The sequence below is a fragment of the Panthera leo genome, chromosome A1, assembly GCF_018350215.1.
Source record: "Panthera leo isolate Ple1 chromosome A1, P.leo_Ple1_pat1.1, whole genome shotgun sequence".
Taxonomy (NCBI): Eukaryota; Metazoa; Chordata; class Mammalia; order Carnivora; family Felidae; genus Panthera; species Panthera leo.
In genome coordinates this window covers 177,691,758-177,710,484 of record NC_056679.1, presented here as the reverse complement: position 1 = coordinate 177,710,484, position 18,727 = coordinate 177,691,758, and the positions used below count along the sequence as shown (strand labels likewise).

Below are 18,727 nucleotides of genomic sequence, written 5' to 3'. Positions count from 1 at the left end.
AGAACATTCACCCTTTTCCTCAATCAGTCAGTCAATCAATGAAAATTGCTTTTGTATAGTGCTCTTCATGACATGCATCCCAAAGTGAATTACAGCAAAAGGGAAATCATCTGCTCTTTTTTCATTTTTGTATTTAGATTGAAATGCTACTCTGCTCAACATTTTGACATACTGTACAAGACATCTTTCATACTTAAGGTTCCATTCCCTAAGACTAAGGAGGAGAAAGTGTAGCCACATATTTAACTCATGAGATTTTGGCCTGTGGAACCTGAGCAACACCCTCACAGTGGGAAACGCCTAAGTAGATGAAGTACGTTCATGTCTCTCAGCCTCTTAAAAAACAATTAGCCCGGTTTTCTAATGTTATCAGAGACATTTCTAGTGAACCCTAAATAGAAAGGGTGCCCTCCACATGACCCATTAACTCAGTCTGGTTGATTTGCAACTTTATTATCAAAAATATGGCAGTAGATTGAAACTAAAACCCCATGCTGAAGGGACATTCACCACTGGACCAGAGGACAACGTGGCTATAAAGCACTTAAAGGAAGCCAGACATAGGTCAGACACCAAAAGTATAAAACAGGAACTCACATTTCAGGACAGAATTGTTTTTTGCACATGCTGCCATGATCTTGGTCTTCTTCACAGCGTTCTGTGCATGGCCTGTGTATTTATTTTTAGGAAAAAATACTACTGGCAAAATATAAGTGCTTACCGTGTGCAGGAAATAGCTCAAGCTGCTTACATACACACGTAATCTGATTTAATCATCACGTTTCTCTGTGAAGTGCTAGTATTACGATCACCACTTTGTAAATATAGAAACTGAGGCACAAAAAGATTAGGTACTTTTCCCAAGTTGACACATAGTAAGTGGAAAAGCTAAAACTTGGGGCTATTGAACTCCAGAGTTGACATGCTAAACCGCAAAGCTATAGTTTGTTGGCAGCGACTAATCAGAGGTAGCACATATTTTTTCAGCACTTACACTCCGGCAAGTTGAGCTTCCAGTAAGTCCCACCGGGGCCATCCCTAAGGTAGAGTGATTTAGAGCAGTCATCCTATACCCCAACTTTGTGCTGCAGCCGGGATGAAACAGATGGGCAGTGACCCAAAGAGGCAGTGGGCAAGGGAGAGGGAGGTGGCTTTGCCAGCTGGTACAGAAGAGCCTTTTGCTTCCCAGCATCACGGCAGAGTGAACAGACCTTCCTCTAACTTACTCTGTACCTGTACCCTATCGTTAATTCTATAGCCAGATCCCAAGAGTATAAAATGGAGTAGGACAGGTATCCTTGAGAAGGTCAGAGTCTAACAGTACAACTGTCTCATGATGTTCCTCTGTGTCTTTTCTCTAATGTCTTGGAGGTAGCTCTTGAGGTTTATTCTAACCTGATTTTTCTAGGACAGACTCAATATGGCAGCTGTGAAATGAAGGTGGGGAAGCAACAAGTGCTTTATATCCATCCCCCATACCCGATGCATCTCTAGGCTTCATCCTGACTCTCACTACTGACGCATCAGCATAGAGTGCCAGTTTTCATCCCTTTCTGGTTACAAACAGCTTCTCTTTTCCAAAGGAAGCTTCTACTACTATGACTGGGCACCGTTAGCTCTATTGAAGGCTGTTCTTAAGGGCTGCTTACATTGGTGAGTCTCAAACCAATACCTTTGAGCATCCCTCCCCCTATCGTTTCCATTCTACAGAGTTTCACAAACTAAGGTCCTACAGAGCCACACAGAGAACTTGAATGAGGTAGACAGGAAAGAAACCAAAGTTGTGTACACATCCCTGTCTAACGGGGGCAGCCTCCACATAGTCCCAGCTTATTCTTGCCCTGTAAGAAAGTAGGACCCAGTGTTGCCAGCTATATAGAGATTACCTACCCCCACCCAAAGAGAACCAGAAATCCAGGGTTTTTTTCATGTTGGCCACTGATTGAAAATTTTTAAAAAAACAAGAAAATAAAAACACTCTGCAGGCCAGCAGTGGATGTCTGGTTACCGGTTTTCCACCAATGTATTATGTAATCCTAGAGAATTTCGGAACAGAGATCATGCAAAGCATGATTCCCGGTCTTTCTCACGGTCATCCCATGTGGCACTGCTGATGTTTTGATAATTTTTGGAGCACACTTTTTTGAGTAGTTGTTTAAAAAGGATGCTGTTATTTTGCTCATATATTTGATTCTGTACGTAAGTCTCTACTCAGACTTAAAGAGGGCATTTATTTACTTTTAGGTTGTGTCTTTGCATACAGAACGGATGCAATAAACAGCCAATGAAACTCAGTTAACATCTCCCAAACATTTTTTTTATTTTCATAATAACCATATTTGTCTGAGGCAAAAATTAAAGTTCAGTTTGGTCAAGTATATGCGTGTGTGTGTGTGTGTGTGTGCACGCGCATGCACGCACGCTTGTGTGTACACACGCAGTCTAATCACTAAGGATCAAATAGAAATATCTGAGAGGACCAGGACTGGACAAAAGTGTCTAGATAACAGCCATATAATAAAAGTCCACAAGGAAAAAAATAAAATAAAATAAAATAAAAGCCCACAAGGGAGTAAAACTCTTAAGAGTGATGAATTTGTGACCACAACTCCTAAAGATCAGTTTAGAAAATTAAAGTACAGGGGTGCCTGGGTGGCTCAGTCGGTTGAGCATCCGACTTCGGCTCAGGTCATGATCTCACAGCTCATGAGTTCGAGCCCCGTGTCGGGCTCTGTGCTGACAGCTCAGAGCCTGGAGCTGGCTTCTCATTCTATGTCTCCCTCTCTCTCTGCCCCTCCCCCATTCATGCTGTGTCTCTCTCTGTCTCAGAAATAAACAAAAAAACATTAAAAAAAAGAAATTTAAAGTACATAATTTTAAAAATAGAAAAACATTAGTTTTTTTAAATGGCATCTGTGATATAAAATTATGTATCCATCTTTAGAAGGATGATTCTAGTCCACATTTTTTGCCATATACCCTATCTTTGCCATTTTGGTATAATTTTTGTTATGGAAATATTTGTCAAATGACAATTTCAACTATAACCCCGCAAATAGTATTTTAAGACCAAAAAATCAGTTCATATAAAAACCTATTCTTGATTTATGAATCATCAAATTATGTTCAGAACTGTCATACCTGTCTTTAACAGAGTACCTTTTCTTCCCCAGAGATCACATCCAGCTTGATGCATGTCTCAGCATCTAGCAGAGCCTGACCCTTGTGACAGTCAATGAACGTCTGCAAAACCAACCCCCAAAAGTTAATTTTCAGAATTAAAATCTGCAGGCGGTGACTTTCTGTTTCAAATCCAGCATAGTCATAGGTCACTACATAATCAAACAAAATGGTAGGGCTGAGATAAGAGTATACCATTATATACTGTATAATAATCCTGCTGGAATGCCACAAGAAAATTTCATTCTACACATGGGTGAAGAAAGGAATAAGCATTTCGCATATTGTTCCAAACAGCTAACGGAACAGAGAAGGGTTGGGTTTGCTTTTTTTTTTTTTTCACTAGGACATGTGTTTTTTTTACCTCTAAGCACAGTTTAAAGATGTAATCCATTGATAGCATAACTTGCCTTATTAATTGAAAGGGATGGAATCCACCAGATGTAGCCCAAACCAGCAGAGAGTTGGGTGACTAAGCAACAGCAAAGACACCATATTGAGTGAGCCAGAATTCAGTCTCCAAGTCATTTATTTCAACCAGTGACAATACATTTAAACTCCTGTGCCTCAGCAGTGATTGATGGTTTAATATCATATATAATTTTTTTAATGAAGGAAAAACCATTTAAATATGTTACCATTTGCACTGGTATTCTCCTATGTACATAACTGCATTTAATCATTATGGGGATTGTTTTTATACTTGTGTAATTTGTATCCAAGAAATAACTGTCAAAGCCATCTCACGCTGTTGCTGGAAATGGTACAGTGTGCTTCATACTTGAATAGATTCATTCTTCCCTGCACATAATTAAGAGTGTTGGAGCTTTTTCCCTGCCACCACATAGGAATTCCATGTTTACATTTCTGAGAATGAAAAATTAGCCACAATGTGCTTTTTCAAGTTCCCATTTTCTGGCGCTATGATATTTAAGTACCTTAGTTCTGTACCAGTGTATGATTTGAAGAGTTTGATTTTAAGACTTTTAATATTAAAATACATAATAAAATTTTATTATCTAATTACAAGAGGGTTTAGCCTCTTATTAAAGTTGCTAAATCAGGCCTAGATTAGCATCATAATAACACAGTTTGACATGGAATACTCAAAAGTCAAGTTCGAAGGAAGGGACGGGGGTTTTTTTTTGTTGTTGTTTTAGGGGGTTTTCTCCTGCACCCATCCCTTGCACAATATAACAAGGATGAAATGCATGTATGGAAACAAACAAGGAGCAATTTGGGACGCTGGAGAAGGAGTGGAGGTGTCAGCCTAGGACGGTACCCTTAGGCAAGGCAGCTGGTATATGTAGCCTTTTGTTTATCTGCTACTGGTTTATGTAGCCTTTAGGCCGGCACCAGAAACAATCACTCCTACAGGGTCAGCTGCTGGTCAGAAGCAAAGTAAGAAAAGATTTTGCGTTCAAACGCGCAGCCATAATTTCTGTACAGCTGGCACCTGCTACTGGTGCACAGCATGAAGGTGAAAGGTCAAAGAGGCAGTTGTTCAAAACTCAAGAATGGCTTAAAGGGACTTGTAGATTAATCTGCTTTATTAACTTCTGTATATTAGATAACTATTGCTGTGAATGACAGTACATCTTTTTTAATAAGTCGCATCTCTTTCTCTTTTAAATTAGCTTTTGAGTAATGAATATTAAATAGAAAGCATTTCAGGGGTAATTAAATGAAAACAGAATGATGTCATTTTACAATTATATTTGTATGTTTATAGAATAGGGAAAGTATAATGTTTTCCAAAGAGCTAAAAAAAAAGAAAAAGAAAAAGAGCCAGCTCTTCATAAAGAAGAACTTGAAATAAATAAGTCACATGCCCATTAGCCTTTGTGTTTAAACTAAAATATATGATGTAGTTTGTGACTTAGCATGAAGTCACTGGGTGCTGGTGGCTTGATTTGGCATTCCCAGGGGCTCCAAGTATTTTCTTTATGAATTAAAGTGACTGCAATCTGTCACCGTTCTTTTATCTACAGTTTAGCACAGTCAGTTTTGCTATTAGTCTGCAGCAAATGTTCTCAGAATAGCAAAGGAGTTGTACAAAATGAACAACGGCCATACCTTTTCCTTCACACTCATGTAAAACAGATAGAAAACATTTTATATGGGGAAAAAATGCAGTTTTACACAGATTGAGCCCAATAATAATCAGGCATGCTTTATAACAGTCTCTCACCCAATATGGTAAATGGCAAGCAAGATGGTTTTTAGCCTCTCTGTTAATGATGATCGGCATAATTGGCTATCGTGGTAAATTAAGAATAAAAGTTCACTAAATGTATCCTTTTTTAAAGCCTCTGCAAGGAATATTACTAATGTACAGATTAAATACTGACACCACCTCTGGGGAAGTGTCTCACAATGTGTGTTCTAAAGAGATGATTTTGTCTGCTCTCAGAAGTTCTGTAGATGAAACCTCCCTTTTTATGTGAACACAGCCCAAGTAGCAGCATTTACCCGTATTTCACACACACAAGTCATTTAGGAATAGCACTGCCAAGTCGTAACACAAGTCAGTCTTTATACACTAAGCCATGTTTCTGTGACATGTGAAATGACACTGAGACAATCTTCCTGTGTCACACCCAAGCCAGCCCGGGGCTCACCAGAAGGATCCTAAACTTGTATGATATCACAAAGAAGCTGATGATCTTGACCAGAAAAGATTTGAGTTGGAAGTGTTTCCTTACCATACCACTCCAAAGTGAAAGAATTTCCACACCTCCTTCTTAAAGATCTAGATTTTTTCCCCCATCCTATAATAGAAGGCTTATTTCCTGCAGAGTCACTAGGACCTAAGAGGTCACTAGGGAAGAGCGACCTCAGACTCAGATGATGATGATGATGAATGACTATGATGAAAAAGAAGTAGAAATAATTATCATATGCTGGGCTCTGTGCTAAGTACTTAAATATACATAAATATATTTATATATTTATATAATTTGTATTTATATTTATAAAGTTTCACTACTTCGTGAGGTAGATACTCTTTTCTACCTTTTATAATCAAAGTATTTTAAGTGCAGCTTTAAGAAGTCAGGTAGCTTACTTGGTATCATACAGCTAATAAGTAGCAGAACCTTGTGCTCTTAACAACATTACTTTTAAATGACCTAGAGACAGGATTGGTGGAGCTGGAGGGTGCAAAGGCAGGCTGGGGTGGGGGTGGGGGGGGCACAACATTCATTCAGTTATAAATCCCTAAGCCAAGGGCCCTTCCTTTGAAAATTGATGAGATAAGAAGCAAGCACTTGACCCAGGTTGGCTCAGTGAGTCCTCTTCCCCAGACTTAGAAACTCCCGTGGATTTAGAGGATGTTGGTCAGCCTCTGGTCTTCACTTGACGTGAAGACTTGAAAAACCAAGAGCCATTCTCTGCTATGTGCTCAGAGAAGTAGCCAGTTCACAGCAAGAGAAAAAAGCAGCAACATGCTGGGAGGATCTCGAAGGAGATCAGCAGCCCCAGAGAGAGGCTAAGAAAGATCGCACCAGCCTTCCCAGCTGTGGTTCCCAGCTGTTGAGAGGCCTGCCCGCAGTGTCTAGTCTGGGGGTCCTCAGGCCACCCCTTTTAGGTCTGAGTTTTGTCTATAGTAGTTGCTGTCCTCACAGCCAAAAGATTCTTGACTCACGGAAGTGTGAGGACAAAGTGAACCAATGAGTATAGACTCACCTAACACAGAGAAGGTATTCAATAAATAGGGAAAATTTGAAAAACAATATACAGGTACCAGTTAACTTTTTTATCTCCCTAAGGAGAACATATACCTGCTGTTCATGTATACAAATGTGAAAAACATCCTTTCCAGGAAATCCCAAGGCCGTGACTTCAGCCAGATTACCTGGGTCTTTCTGGTCCCACACTCGTGTTCTGCCTGTCTTAGAGTTTGTGTGACACACATGCTCAAGATCACAAACCCTCACTGGACTGGGTGGGGGCACAGTGTGAATGTGGATCTGATTCTTGGCCTCAAAAAGACTTTTCCTCACTTACTCTTCCTGTGTACTCCAGGCATCGTCTTGCAACAGCAGGAATGAAAAGAAACTCCGGGACCGTTTCCATTTATATGTCTTCACACCTAAAGCCTCTTCTGAATCTCACAGCAACTCTAGTGGGAGGGTAGGGTCAATATGGTTTATTTTCTTAACTTGGGAAAACGAGTACATCAACAAGTGAAATCCGCAGTGCCCATATGGGACAAGAATGCAGAGGTTCAGAGAGGCGAAATAATTTGCCCAACATCACCCAGCCAGTAAATAGCAATACCTAGAATGTAATAACTAAGGCTTTGTTGTCTCTGGATCTGACAGTTTTTATGTTATCAGGGCCTCCCAGGGCCTTCACCTACTCTTCTTTCCTGGCATTTCTCCCACCTGTATTTCCCCAAGTGGCATTGTGAATGGTATGAGAAGCTCTTTGAGTTTCTTGAAGGAATGGCACTGTATAAAGTGAGGGTCAGCTTGATGATGGTGTGATTTATTCATTTTACAGTTATTACTGGTTTTTCACCTACTTGAACGGTTAATAATGTGTGTGCTAGAGATGTGAACTGAACTTTTTGTATTCGTTTTCTGTCTTAACTGTTGGAAAGTTTTTAACTAGCAGCAACCACTTGGTGAGGCTATGAGCTCATGTAGTATGTTAAAGAAAGCTTCTTATTTGATTACGATCTGATTCCTGCTGGCAGAACAAGATAAAAGTTCCCTAATCCTCTGACCTGTCATGAGTTACTGCTACTTTGTCTGCTTTGCAACCAAAAAGAACTTTTGCATGTTAATTCTTTATCCCTTGTCATGCTTAGGAAGATACAGACTGAGTGCTTTCAGACTTGATGAAATTCTGTCCTCCTTCAGAGCTGTCTAATTGCACATTCTGTATTCGTTGAGGATTTTCTGCTTTACGGCAATCAGAGCAGACAGACTGTGCAGTCAGCGTACCTGGCTTTGAATACCAGTGATGCTACTTGGCAAAGTTACCTTACCTCTTCAGAGATACCAGCAACTCAGCCAGGGCAATTCTGCACCTTGCTGGAGCTGGCCCCCAGGATCAGGTAGTTGAACTAGTCCCTCCTGTGGTCTCATGCCCAGACTCCCCAAGACTGTAGCCAAGACTCCTTGCCTCAGCTCTTTCCCATTCTGTCACTCCTCAGTCTACCCCATAACTTGGAACATCACTACTGTGGAAAAGAGGAACATTCAGTGCATACTTAGTTGAGGTCATGTGAATACGGCATGTAAAGTAAACTGCTAAGAAGGAGTGATGGGAAGTGCAAGGCCTGGAGGGAACTCTCTTAGGCCCCAGAGAGAACCACCAGAAAGAAAATCCTACGCAAGAGCTGTGTTAATGCCCATCCTTAATGTGGCATCTAGTTTTAGATAGGACAAAGAAGTTCCACTCGGGAAACTAAAAGCGTCGATCAGAGTTAAGTGCATGATGACCCTTTCTCAGAGACCCTTGAAGATTGGAAGGAAACAACTTGATGGGTGGGCAATAAGAGATTGATACTTAGGCTCCATGAGTTTCTTAAGGCCACAAGGACCACATTTCAATTCTGTGCCACCGTGCTGTGCCTGGCACATAGTAGGAGCTCAGTAATTCTTTGAGCATTCATCGAATAAGCATGAGAAATGAAGAGGGAGAGAAGAAGGAAGGAGAAGCCCCTAGCAGGGCACCTGACACATAGTAGGCACTTAACACACGTGTTGCCTGTGTGCGCCCAGCACGTAATGAGAGCTGCTAGTAGAATATTAGTGACTTGAAACGTGTGCAGATGAGAGAAAGCTAGTAGACATCAAGCGGGGCTCATGGCCCTCCAGAGGCCTGTCCTGTTTTGGAGTTTGCCCTTTAAGGAAGAAGTTCTGCCCTCAGCAAATGTTGGGTTCTTATCCCTCAGAAGGAGCAAACCCTCCCTCCCCAACCCCGTCTCTTTCCCGAGCCCCCTGTGTTACAGAAGGGCTGGAAACAAATTGACAGAAACCTGGAGGAAAGAACTCAAGTGATTTAGGAGAATGGAAGGGCTGGCTTATGGGGCCAGATTAAAGAAGCTAAATATGTATAGCCTGCCTAAGTGACAACTAAATGGGGCATTTGATAAGTCTATAAATACTTGGAAGATGTAAATGCCAAGGAGGAAAGGGAATTACTTAGCATGGCACAATGGAGTATTGGCATAATGGGATATTATTAAGAAAGGGAAAATGAAGGTTGAACATCAATAAAAAGCTTCCTGACAAAGAGAACCGTTCCTGACAAGGGACACTATTAAGTTATGTGCTGTGGGCCAAGGGAAGTAATGGCAACCCTGCCATTTCTCAGGGTACTGGCAACAGAGCCAGCAAAGAAGGAGCCAGGCTCTGTCCTGACTGAGGTGCAGAACCCAAGCAGGTAACCTTCCGTGTCTGTGCTCTCCCAATCCCAGGACAGGAACAGAGATGCATTTTATTGGGGGAAGTCGGATGGCCCCGGCCTCCTATGGGTTCAGACCGTCTGGAGAACAGCTACACCAGCTTTGCCCTTCTCCTGTGTCACTGCCAGATTCATTCAACTTCAATGGCACCCCATTTCCTGCAAGATAAGACCCATGTGCTCTAGCACACATTATTAGGCCCTTCACAAGATCTGGCCCTGGCTACCTGATCATCCTCCTCTGCCACCACCAGCCCCCTCACACCCTCTCCAGTCTCACAGAACTGCTCGCCATCCCCCCAAATACTTCTCCAGACTTTTGTACCTGCTCGCCCTTCTGCCAACCTGACTGCCTGTCAGACTTTGCTTATTCTCTACGACAGCTCCCTCCGCACATCACCTGTGCAGCCTTCCTTGCCTGTCCCCCACCCCGAGGCAGAGTAAGTCAGCCTCCTCTGGTCTCTTAGAGCCTCCCATGCAAGCTTCTGTGGCACTTGCTGTGCTGTGTTGTCATGCTGTGTGTCTCGTTCCCTACTTGATTGTGAGCTCTTCGAGGGCTGGGACTGTGCCTTGTTCATCTGTATGTCCGCAGGGTGTGACACAGAGCCTGGCACAAAGTAGGTGGTTGGTAAATGTCTGAATAAATTAAGGAACGAGGTGCTATTCCTATCATTCTTTAGGCTTCCTATGTAATTATTAGGACAAAAGAGCTTCCAAATCTCAGTAACATCTTTGAATCATCCCCTTGGCCTCCCGGCCAGCACTCTATGCCATTTAGATGACTATAAATAAAAACCCTCAAATCTGAAAGGCAGCATGCTGTCCTCTGTGGTTTCAACATAAACTCTAGACTAATCTTTAATGGAAAATGCTTCTGAGGGCCCTGTGAATGTGCCACAAAAATACTTTTTTTTCTCTCCACACAAAGTCATTTGAACATAATAAGTAAAATAATCCTCCACTGTTGGTTATGAAGATTTTTAGGTCCATCTAACTAAATCCCTTCAGGAAATCAGGGAGAATGTAGTGACAGATGAGAGGCAGTGAAACATGGAAACTCCTACTGTAAGGATAATATATTTATTATGAAATACAATATTCATTGCACTCTGCTTTGATGACTGCATGAGATGCCCTCGTGCCATTAGGCCTTATGTTGCTCTGTTTTGAAATACAAGATTCATTGGGAAATGTTGTGATGACCGTTCATGCTATTTCCCACTCTCTTCCCTGATTTTGAATGGCCTCAGTTAGAGTTTACTTTATCACCAAATACTTAATATAAACGTGTGTTTGTACTTTTCTCTGTCGTGCGTGTTTATGTACTCTGCTTGGGGTTCATTCCACTGCTCCTTACTTCCCGAGTTCATTGCCGGGCTGTTGGGCTGTGGGACAGCGGCGGCCCCTCCACTGCATTTAGCACTACAGGGACAGTCTAGCCCCCAGGCCCTTTGCATTTGAGGCCACGCTCTTAAAGCTCTCACTTTATCTACAGCTTCAGTGGCAGGTTGTGTTTCTTGGAAAGCTGTCATTGCCTAGGAAGAAAATGGGATATGCAGTCCAGGGTTCTTACCACTTCTGTCTCTCTCTGCTACCAGCCTTGCTGGGGCCCTTACCATTTCTCCTGACCCATCGTTGCCACGCCTCAATCTCCCATTGGTCATTGTTCTAGATCCCAGAGCTCAGCGTTCTTCAGAAATCCTTTGAAGGCTACCCTTTAGGTACTGGCCCAAACTCACTTCTGCATTTAGCGTGACAGCAAAGGCCTTTTAGAGCCTGGATTCGGCCCAGACTTCAGCTCCCTGCCCTTGGCTCTGATCCTTTCCATTCAAAAAAGGTTTCTCAGAAGCTTCCCTTGCAGGGGCTGACTGTCCCCTCAAAACATCCCAAGCCCTGTGTGCTTTGCCTTTTCTCCTTCTATGTCCTCTAATACATTCTTCCTCTCTGGTGATGCTTATATGCATCTTTTTTTTTTTTAATGATGTGGGGGGGGGTTTAATTTATTTTTTAATGTTTATTCATTTTTGAGAGAGACAGACAGAGTGAGCAGGGGAGGGGCAGAGAGAGAGAGGGAGACACAGAATCCGAAGCAGGCTCCAGGCTCTGAGCTGTCAGCACCGAGCCCAACAAGGGGCTCGAACTCACAAATCGTGAGATCATGACCTGAGCCGAAGTCGGACACTTAACCGACTGAGCCACCCAGGCACCGCATCTTTTAAAAATTCAAAATTCATTTTAAAATACGCATCTTTTAAAATTCAAGTTAAATATCACCCATCCTATGAAGATTGGTCTTTTGGGGCAGAACAGCACGTGTGCCTTTGGGAGTCTCTTTTGAGCTTGTACATGTTTGCTAATTTAGGGGCCACCAGAAGCCAGTATAGGCCATTAGAGGTTCAAGAATCTGGCTGTGTGGCAGTCACTCGGGAATAAAAATAAGAAGAAAATGGCTTTGGAGTTGAAGGCTATTCCTCTATGTACAGATTTTCCCAACATTCCCACCCAGAGAAACACAGATGATGTTTTTGACAAGTGATGCTTAATTTTTACATCAGATGGAGAAGTGTTCTGTCTGATGCTGGCAAGAGAAGAGTGAGAGTTTCCCAAATAATGCTGAGTGGCAAACCCTACAGCCTTCCAGTGCCCCAGGTTTTCTGGTTTTATTTTAATGCAGCAAGCAGCTTTATGAGATCTGCAGCCACTTGAAATATGATTTACTACTCGTAAAAAGTTTCAAATGGATAATGAAGATTCAAGAATGAGACTCACAGTGTAGTGTAGTCAATTTTGTTGCTCTTGCTCTCCAGTACGTCTCTGCCATTGAAATGAATTATTTATTATAATTTATTTCAACCATGGAAAATAAAACTGTTTTCATTGTGATGTGCGCTGTAACGTTCGGAGTAGACACATTACATGCAGTACTCTCAATTAATTAATCCTGAAGTTTCGTTCCAACTTTATCTTCTTTCTTATAAGCCAGGAGACTGGCAGGTAATTCTTTCCCGAATAAACTATGATTAAAATGAATGTTTGGAGAACTAGGGGTAATGTTGGTAATGGAGAAAATTGAAACCACAGCAAAACCAGGTTGTGTATTTCCTTAGATTTTACAATGGATGGAAGAGTTTTTCTAATATTCTAGGCCATTTATCACTTGGAGAAAAAAGCGTCTTGTAACTTTCTGTTAAGGAGGGGGTAGAGGCAGAGAGTGCTGTTAGTTTAGATGTGGAAATATGCGCTGCTAATCTGTGACCAAAACCAGCTGAATTAATCAGTCCTGTGGTTCCTTTATTGGTAAAAAGATTTTTTTGCTTTTTTTTTTTTTTTTTAACTTTGAGCAAAGCTAGCATTGTGAAAAGGCCAAATCGGCAGGACTCCCAAATGAGTTTCCAGAGGAGACTGGGTCACCCATAATTGATTACAATCTTGTTTCTTTAAAAAAGAGGCTCACTGCATCTTGCATTTTGCTTGATTTTTTTTTTCATTTAACATGTTGAATACTTGCTACTATTATGAGGCTGTAAAGACACAATAAGAACTTAGGAAAGTGTTTAATATGTACAGATATTTAACGCAACCTAGATGGTGCAGCGTAGTTAATCCAGGCAGGAGAAGATATACTTATTTGTCCATTGCTTTCATTTTTTATAACATTCCACTGCTATCACATTGGTAGACAGCAGACGGATAGAACAATTGATTCATTTTCCCTAAAGATGACTAGTATCTAATTTGAGGAGGATCACATTTCAATATCTGCTGTGCACGTGGCCTCAGGAACAGCACTTGGTAATGACAGCAACTCCCTTACTTCCACAAGCACTGAAAACCTGGAAGCTTTTCCTTCTTCAGCAGTGTTCAGATCCTCCCAGACTCTGGCTCTCCATTCTGGGCATGGGACTCCGGAAAAATTGCTGTGGAGATGGGTGGGAGGTTTTTCTGCTCTTTTGGATCCTGTTGCACTATCCAGGCAGTCCTGGTTTTGCTTTGTGTTTTTGTGTCAGTGTTTTTAGCTAGGGCCAACCTTCCCCCTCCTGTCTTACCGGCCTTCTGAAAGGCCAATTTCGTGTACCAAGAGCTTCCTGAGACTCAGAAGCAGCTCTTCGGTTTGTTATTATGGGTTGTTCCTCAGACATCACCAACTCATTGCATCAAAATCAAGAACAATCTAGCTTGGCCAGGGGTACGGGTAATTTTGTATTCTACTCCTCTTCCCATTAAGGCCCCTAACCTAACAGATTAAGTCACCTCTTAGGCACAGCTCTGACCACCCTTGCTTTGTCTTTCTCCCCCGCCCCATTTAGATCAGGGCACAGGGTGGCTTCATCTTTGGCCTCTCACCTGTCCTCTGGCTGTCCTTCCTTTGTCAAACCAAAGCCTCTTTCTCAGGCCCTCTTTGCACCACCTTTCAGACAGGACAGATTACTCTTGTGCCATCCCCATTTTCCATTTCCCTGATCAAGAGGCAGCAAAGTCGCAGTATAACAAAAATGTGTGTGACCCTGAGAAAAGAGGCGGGGATAGAGAGGGAAGAGCTGGACCTCCCTAACTATATTGAGGATTTGATCCCCGCAGTATCAGGGCTCATAGCGTTACTCGGGTTCAGTTTTTGTCTCTCTGATACAGGTGGGGAGCAAGAGGCAGGGTTAGAATGTTTTCATCTATTTCTTAGAACTCTGTGGAATAGTGTTTAGTTGTATTATTCGGTAGGCTCTAAGAACATGAACAGTGAAAAGTGTTCACCTTGTAGGGAACATTGTAACTCAAAAGAAATTAGCTTAATTTACTGTTTTCAATGATGTTAATGTAAATTACCATGTACGTGGTACTTTTGGTGGGAGGGAAATGGTTATTTTTAGAAAAACGTTCAATGGAGCATTTTCCAGAGACAATCTATTAATTATGTCTACTGTTGTTCATCTTGAGAGTCTGCAAATAATGTTAACCACATTTATAAAAGCTGTAGGTAGGAGGCAGGAAGATCTGCAGACTCTCCAGGAATTGCTGCCCTGGATCCTCATTGTGGGGATTCCAGCAGCTGCCTGACTCTTCAGCAGGTGGCAGGGTGGCTGAACAGAGGAGATGCGTGCGGGCGGCCTGTCCGGGAGGCTCGCTGATGGTGCCAGACTGAGCCATGCCCAGAAGCGAGCCTCTCCTCCCACACCATCCGTTCCCTGGCAGTCTGCAGCAGGGGCCAGACACAGTGCCCCCGCCACCACTGCTGGCGGTCTTGATCCTCACACGCAGCCCCAGAGTGGCAGGCGACAGGCTGGCATGGTGGTGATGAAGGCACGGCCTCTGGACTTGGGCAGACCTGTGCACGTATCTTGCCTCACTTCCTGATAGCTGGTAGCCTGATGCCTTGAGCAAGTTACTTACTCACTCAGGACCTCAGATCCTTAGTCTATGAAGTGAGGATAATGCCTACTTCAAGGTTACCTGAGGCGTAGAGACAGCGTATACACGTGCTGAACAGAGTGCTGAGCTCTCCGTAAACGGTCACTGTTAGTACCTTTGGGCAGTGAGAAGACTCATCCAGCACAGCTTCTTGGGTGCAAGTGCTTGTTGGTGGAGAAGACGGTGGGTCAGCCTTCGGCCTTTGTAACCCGGAAGCCCCCCCACTGAGGGCTTTCCCTGGGAGCTGCTGGCTGGAGGGACACCAGGGACTTAGAAGAGTTCTCAGGCTCTGAGCACAAAGGCCAGATCCTTGGAAACGAACAGTGTATTGGTTTAGATATTTATCCATTTCAGATTTTAGCCAGAGATTGAGGCCAGAACTCTGTGTTTTATACAATCCTCTTTCAGTTCTTTAGCTCCTTATACGCTCTTGATAGTTGATTTCATCCTTTCTCATTCATTTATTCGCATATTCATTCTTTCATTCAGTAGCTATTTCCTAAGCCTCTGGTGTGTGCTAGATGCCATGCTGGTCACTGGGGACACAGAGAACAGCCCCCGCCACCGCCCCATGGTCCCTGCACCCAGGAGTTTACAGACAAGTCTCACTACCAGTCATAACCCCGCACTCACTCCGGCCATGTGACCCCAGCCATCCCGCTCTACCAGCTTCTAGATCCACTGGGCGTCCAATTTCTTTAGAGTACATACTCACCATCTAGCAGCAAAGCATTCAACACAAACCACATCTTTGCTTATTCTGCATCAGCAGGAGACAGAACAGGAAGCATCTGAAGTGAGAGCATGTAATTACCACCTTGTGGTAGGGAGAGTGCCACCCAGCATTCTCGGGTTGCAAAGTCCACTTGGCTTGGGGCTTGTGCCCAAAGCATCTTAGGGTGGGAACATGGGAGAGTTGCTGAGGAGTGAACAGAGATCCAGATGACACAACATTACTTTGGGTTTTTTCGTTTGTTTTTAATTTGTTTTAATGTTTTGGTTTTTTTGTTTGTTTTTGTTGTTGTTTTATTTTGTTTTTTTGAGACAGAGACAGAGAGCAAGCGGGAGAGGGGCAGAGAGAGAGAGGGAGACAGAATCCAAAGCAGGCTCCAGGCTCTGAGTTGTTAGCACAGAGCCCAACGTGGGGCTCAAACCCACAAACTGTGAGATCATGACCTGAGCTAAAGTCGGACGCTTAACCGACTGAGCCACTCAGGCGCCCCAACATTAGTTTGTTTTTTCTTTCCAGGTCAGATATTTGTAGTAGCTTTGTATTTTTTGGAAGATTACAAGTTTTCAGAACAGCAGAAACACTGTCATTCAAACTCCATGCTAATACGTGTGCCAGACCAAATAGGGCTGCTTTTTGGACTATTTCCTATGGTAGGTTATTTTTTTATTGCAACTCTTATTAAATTTAGATAATTGTGAGGAGACTGTAATCTCATGGATCTGGACATAATCAAGACATGAAATGGGGTTCTTCCTTGAACCGTGAAATTCCACTGGATCACACCAAAGAGGGAAACCATAGTTGCAGTAAAGGAATACCGGTAATTATTGAGTGCCTACTATGTGGCAAACACAGAACAAAATGTTTGATATAGACGAAGGAAATCAGTCCTCAGAGCAGCCCTTCAGAGTAGTTGCTGTAATCTCTCATTTTATAGGTAAGGAAATAAAGGCTCAGAGAAGTGAAATGACTTGCCCAGCATCCTAGGTTAGGTAAGCAGGGCCGGATTTGGCCTCATTTCTGACTGGCTCCAAAGCCTATCCCTACCATACGATGTTGGTTTTGTTTCATTGAGAGAAATTTCCTACAAGCTCAACGTCAATGCCTGTGGGAAGACAGAAGGAGAAGGAGTAAGTGCTGAGGCAATGGGGAGCATGGTTTTTCTAAGTGGACCAAGCCACACAGCTCCCCTTCCCAAATGGCTGCTCCCCTGGTTGGGTGTATGAGCTGCTTGAGATAATACAGTGGATAATGTATGTGTTGGACACGGGCCCTGAAAACTGCAGCCTTGGTTGGACATATCTAAAATGGCCATTCCAGCCATCCTGTAACAGTATGGGAAGTGAGCAGAAGTTGGGGGAGTGGAGGCCCCGCTCACAGCACCCCTTGTACTAAATCCTGTGGTGCTTTGTGACTCTGCGCAGGCTGAGGTGGGCTGGGGCAGAGTTGCCAAGGGCTCTCTCCTTACAGTCTTCGTCTGTTCGTGTCATTAACCAGAGAGCCTTCCACGAGAGATTTTGCAGTACCTGGATCAGGATTCTGTACTTACGCATTTTACCCAGTTTTCTTCCATATGGGGAGAGGGAGAGCTTATCCAAAGGAATTTGCCACATTGCTTGAGCTGTGTCCCCTGTACCCTCTAGGATTATTGGAAAGAAGAAAAAAAAAGAATTCTGGAAACGAGCTGCCATGTCAATACCACTTGAGCAGATTTGCTCACTAATTTCCATTTTTCTGGAAGAGTAAAACAATTTTTTCAAAAATCAGACACTTTAGCCAACTTTATTTTTAGAAAAGTATTTTATTCAAACATCTCCTTACTTATTACAGACATAAATACATGCATTCAGACAAATGAATCCACAGGAGAACCGTATAAAGTAATTGGCACATCGCTTCAGGATGCTTTGTCAGTTACTAGAGGAGTTTGGTGCTTCTAACTTTAATCTTTTCCATTAAAATATCCATTCTGCCTTCAGATTCTGAAGCCCATAATATTTTAGACTGTCTCCATAGATCTGTTAGTTTTGCTTGTCAATTTAATTTGTGGCTGTATGACTTTGGGTCGCTTGTTAGATTGTACATGAAAACATGTAATCTGCAAACGATGTTCAGCATGTCGGGCTTTAAGACCTGCCTCTCCCCAGAGAGACTGGACATACAATAAATATGGAATTGGCAGATTTCATTTGCAACCAGCCTAACTGTTAGGATGATGATGATATATGGGGTAGCAAATGTTTAGAGCTACAAAGATGCTCAGTACTGTTGTTATCACATACCTTAAATGTTTATGGCACTTTCTACCCTTTGCAACACTTTCTATTCCTACCATCTCATTTGATTCTCAGAACTTTCTTGTGCTGGATTATTATTTCCCTCTTTATGGCTAATGCAAGTGACACAGAGAGAGGGAGAGGTTCCATAACTGGCCTGAGATCCCAGGGCAAATTGGATTGCAGCAGTGCAGCAACGAAAGCAGACATCACCGAAGCCCAGCCAAGGGTCACGTGGGTGGTAGCCTTTGCCACGTAACTGCCATTTCCCCCTGTGCTCTTTGCGGGACAGGGGCTCTGAAGCTGCAGAAACAGAAGGACTAGAGGTGGGCGGTAAAGAGTCCAAGGCAAGGAAAGTGTGCCATCAGCTCCACATAGGTGAACGCAGCTTGCTTCACAGCCACTTGCCCAGACTATTGCGGCGGCCCCATCCCGGGCTTCCTTCTGTCCTGTCACCTGCAAAAGTACACGTTCTGCATGTCCCCAGAGGGATCTTGCTTAAGTGCAAATCTGAGCATGTCTCTCCTTTGCCGCAAACCCACCACTGGCTCCCACTTCATCCGGATGAAGTCCAGGCTCCTCAGCATGGTCTGCCAGCCTGACCCTGGGGTCTTGCTTCTGGCCCCCGTCTCTTTTCTCCTGCCACACTCAGTTCACTCCCAGCCTCCTCTTTTGCTGCCCTCTCTGCCTAGAATGCATTTATGATGTGCCCCCTAAA

General features: G+C 43.1%; 1 protein-coding gene across 2 annotated transcripts in view; it reads left to right on the top strand.

The window, feature by feature from the left end:
• Positions 1 to 18,727, top strand: part of RANBP17 (RAN binding protein 17) — a 333,558-nt gene that overhangs the window by 309,742 nt on the left and 5,089 nt on the right. The gene's annotated exons all lie outside the window — the stretch shown is intronic.